This window comes from Capricornis sumatraensis, chromosome 15 (assembly GCF_032405125.1).
Source record: "Capricornis sumatraensis isolate serow.1 chromosome 15, serow.2, whole genome shotgun sequence".
NCBI lineage: Eukaryota > Metazoa > Chordata > Mammalia > Artiodactyla > Bovidae > Capricornis > Capricornis sumatraensis.
This window is the reverse complement of record NC_091083.1, coordinates 47,136,511-47,141,637: the sequence shown is the minus strand read 5'-3', so window position 1 is coordinate 47,141,637 and position 5,127 is coordinate 47,136,511.

The following is a 5,127-nucleotide window of genomic DNA, read 5'->3' as shown; positions in this document are numbered from 1 at the left end:
AATAGATAACTAATAAGGACCTACTATATAGCACCTGGAACTCAACACTCTGTAATAACCTATATGTGAAAAAAATTGAAAATTAATAAATATATGTGTATGTATAACTGAATCATGTAGCTTGTACACTTGAAACTAACACAGCATTGTAAATGAACTATATACTCTAATATAAAATAATTTTTCTTTTAAAAATTAAACACAAAAATATGTTTTAAAGAATAGGTCTCTGTGGTTGGAATCCAAATCTTGTATTGCATTTGTGCTGTCCACATCTCCATGCTTGTAATACAAGACGAGTTTCAGAAGAAGGCAGACCTTTATTTCTTGGGTTGTTTGAACCCCAAATCTGGACAAATTATGTGTGTGTAATGGACACGTTGTTACTTAATTCCCCCCCACATATAATATAAGTGATTAGGAAGCCGGGCTCCATCCTCAGTTTTGGGGGTGGTGTCTGAGTAGGCTGAGCAAACCAGCTAAGGCTTAGCAACTTCATGAGACCTGGCAAGCCTGGTTCCCAGCCCCAGGCTTACACCAGACGAAGCACAGCAAACCCTTGACACAACCTAGTGGTTCAGGCGCAGGACTTGCTTTGGCCTAAAATGTCTGAACAAAAGACTTCTATTCTGTGGTAAGGAGAAACCTGTCCACATTTTTTGTTTATCTGATTTCCTATTATTGACATACTTAGAGAGTTCAATTTATTAACTGTTCTACATTCTGGAGTTGTCTCATGAACAGTCAAGTTTAATGTATTTGGGGCGAGAATACTCCATACGTGATCAGTGATTTCTGCAGAGGTAGGGAGTCTCTGAGACAATCCTCACTTCTGACACAAGCTGCGAGTTCAGGATTCTTGTGGCCACTGTAAGGTTTTATAATTTGTTGGAACCCATAGAACTCACAGTGAAAGCTGTAGTGCCCACAGTCCTGGTTTATTACAGGAGAGAGGTTACAATCAGCCCAGGGAGAAAGGCGTGGGGCAAGGTCCCGGAAACCTCCATGCATAGCACCTCCAATGCCTCTCCCAGTGGCAATGATGATCTACCATTTTATTCTTTTCAACTGAATATGTGAAGCCATGTAAATATTAAGCCATGGTCTCCAAACCACATTCTTTAGGGGGAAATAAAAGCATAGCTTATTTCACAGTAAATTTTTCTTCTTTGAGTTGACTAAGTTCTGTTCTTTGAATTATGATAAACTTTACACAAAATACTTTAAAGAGCCAAATAAATACCATACACACTAAGCTTCAAATAGCCTATATCCTTAATAATATAAATGCACGATTAAAAAAAAAGATATGTACATGCCCACAATACCCTTGGTCAAGTATTTGCCCGTTAAGAAAACGGTGATGCATACTGTTCCTACATTGTTGTACGTTGTTTTAGGTAACTTTACTGCTTCTCTTTCTTTTCTAGCAGCCCCAATCTGATCTATATTTCTCTTAATGAAATAGAGGAATAATATCATTTACTGACAGTGGGAATTCTAACCATATTTTAAAATAAAAATAATTTTTAATGAAAGCAATGTTTTTCTCTGGCTGGATAGAAGAAGTTGAGTGAAAGGTTAAATTAAAGACATTTTGCCCACGTCTTGGAAAAATACATCCCCATGAGGACTAACTTGCACAAGAGAAAAAAATGGAAATAAATGTAGAACTAAAAGAGATAATCAAATGAAGCCACTCACTTACATTTCCTCTAACTGTGCAACCTTGTGAGGTTTTGATACAAATTCTAGCTGCCTCTGATCAAGCTAATCAAACTGACAGACAAAACCTCTTCTGTTATATCTTTAAATCATGTGTACTTGCTTTGATATGGCCTCTCTTAATTATCATTAACTTTCTTTATATCCCAAGTAAGAAACTCAAATTTCATAACAAACACGTAAAGGAGACAAATTCCATTCCGAGGCAACTAGAACCATCAAGATAGATATACTAATAAGTGTGTTGTTGATGACAAATCTGCTAAGGGTTTTCAATCAAATCAGCTTCTTCTAGCACAGATACCTTTGTTTACACAGTGTCTTAATTTATTACTTCAATTTATTTGCTGGCCTATTTTATTTGCAGGCTTAGTCTAATTTTAACACTGTCAAGAATAATTCAAAGAGTATCGAGTAAGTCTGCTTAGGAGAGAGAACCTACGTTAATCTTTTCTGACATTAATAGAATTAGACCTTATTAATTCTGACATGATTTATTTCATATTGTGTAAATACTAAGTGCAAGCATCATGTTCTCATTGAAACAAGTGTTTTACATGCTTCATATACCGCAATTTAAAACATGAATTGAAAGTGAGCCTTGAAAACAATTTGAAATTACGTAAATCTGTCAAACTTAGAAAGATTATTACTGCCAAATAAGAACTACTAAATGCTGACAAATGGTGCTCAGAGAGGTATCTGGAGAGAACACAGAGGTTTGCTCCTCCTTTAAAGAAACAGAACAAATGCTTATGATGCTTGCCAGGCTAGCTCATGTGATTCAAGCATATATTCCTTGTAGGTGAAGAAAATTCTTCTCTATATACCTATGTGTATTTAATATATGCTTAATTTTCCTTTTTATATCAGCAGATCTGAAACAGATAAATGCATGTTTGGGTTTTGTTTTATTGTTTTCCTATCAGGGAGAACAGTTTAGGATATAATTGAGTTGCTGGATACAAATAGGGGGTTGCTGCTGCTGCTTTCTGCTACTGCTAAATCGCTTCAGTCGTGTCCGACTCTGTGCGACCCCATAGATGGCAGCCCACCAGGTTCCCCCATCCCTGGGATTCTCCAGGCAAGAACACTGGAGTGGGTTGCCATTTCCTTCTCCAATGCATGAAAGTGAAAAGTGAAAGTGAAGTCGCTCAGTCGTGTCTGACTTTTTGCAGACCCTGTGGACTGTAGCCCACCAGGCTCCTCTGTCCATGGGATTCTCCAGGCAAGAACACTGGAATGGGTTGCCCTTTCCTTCTCCAAGGCAGGAAAGTGAAAGAAGGGGTTAAAAAATAAGTTATGACAGAGAGGGATAGAATGTTTACCTACCTTATGCTTCCCTGGAGGCTCAGTGGTAAAGAATCCACCTGCCAATGCAGGAAACACAGGTTCTATCCCTGATCTGGGAAGATCCCACATCCCCTGGAGCAACTAAGCCTGGGAGCCACAGCTACTGAAACCTGTGTGCCCAGAGCCCACGCTCTGCAACAAGAGAAGGCAGCGCGGTGAGGAGCCCCTGCACCACAATTAGAGAAAAGTCTACGCAGCAGTGAAGACCCAGCACAGGTACAAACGGTGGTGGTTTAGTCGCTCAGTCGTGTCTGACTCTTGAGACCCCATGGACTGCAGCCCGCCAGGCTCCTCTGTCCATGGGATTAAAGGCAAGAATACTGGAGTGGGTTGCCATTTCCTTCTCCAGGAGATCTTCCTGACGCAGGAATCAAACCCAGGTCTCCTGCATTGCAGGTAGATTCTTTACTGACTGAGCTCAGGTGAAAATAAAGATAAATAAATAAATAAAATTATTTTAAAACTGAAGAAGTACAAAATATCTTTTCTACAAAAAGAAAGAAAATCTACCTACCTTACTGATTTACCTCGGTTTACTTGAGATTCCTTGTCAGGTGTCCAGACACATTTTTTTTTTTTTAATAAAGAGAAACTCTACTTGAGATTCTTTGTCTACATCTCTGACTGCTTAGGCAAATTCTTAAAGTTATGACTGAGAACATGATAGGAAGTGTCATTTCTACTCTACTGGTTAGTAAAGAGCAAAGTCTTGTTTTTTACTTTTCTTTACCTTGACTTGAGCTGAGGTCATCAGCTGGTTAGCCTGACAATTTAGGCCAAAAGGCTGACAGTCCTTTGGAGAATCTTTAAAGTGTGAAAATGTTAAAATTACATCTTTTGAGGACATGATACATCACCATCTAAGAAGCAGATGTGTGGAAATCGTTTGAACTACTTTATAAGCATACTAGGATAAAAAGGAAATATTAATGTTCGCTTCCTTCAAATAGAAGTGACGATCTATGTTGTGAAGAATTTTTAAAAAACTCAAAAAGGACGCTTGGTCTTTGTTCTTTCAAAACGAGAGCAGAGATAGCATTTCTCTTAAACCTCAATCATTTATTTACCAGAAACATGAGGAGAATTATTAGACAAAGATTTCATATTTCTGGAAGGGTTTATTTTGTAGCTGTCAATTGGGTGTGAATTAGACAGCTTAATTTAGTACATGAGAAACTGAAGTAAGAAGAGGGATTGACTGTGTTGTCCTGTGCTTAGTTGCTCAGTCACGTCTGACTCTTTGCAACTCCATGGACTGTAGCCCATCTGGCTCCTCTGTTCATGGGGATTCTCCAGGCAAGAACATCCAGTGGGTTGCCATGCCCTCCTCCGGGGGATCTTCCCAACCCAGCAATCAAACCCTAGTCTCCTGCATTGCAAGCAGATTCTTTACCAGCTAAGCTACCAGGAAAATCCAGGGTTTTGCTGAATTTGTTTATTTCACATAATATTCACTGTTGATGTGAATTAACATGCATTATCTAATGTCTTAAAGAATATATAATGTTGCTGTTTTTGTTTAGTCCTTTCAGTTGTGTCGGACTCTCTTGAGACCCCATGGACTGTAGCCCAACAGGTTCCTCTGCCAAGAAATTCTCCAGGCAAGAATACTGGAGTGGGTTGCCATTTCCTTCTCCAGGGCATCTTCCAGACCCAGGAACCAAACCCAGGTCTCCTGCTTGGCAGGCAGATTCTTTACCACTGAGCCACCTGGGAAGCCCTGTATATTACATTAGAGACTGTTTATCTTTGTTTGTCGTGCAGGGCTACTTGATAAAGCATTTATGTACTTAAGACTGTCTTCAAGGGGTTTGTCTTTTAAATGGTCATTTCATACATCAGTGTCCACTCTTGTTTTCCTCAGTTTGGTAGGAGTAGAGATGTTATAATGATATAGAAATAACACCGACAAAAACATTTCATTCCCTAGAAACATAATATCCAAAATGGTAGGTTTTTACAAATGAGAGAGCTAGTTAGCAATGGCAGCCCGCTCTAGTATTCTTGCCTGGAAAATCCCATGGGCGGAGGAGCCTGGTAGGCTGCAGT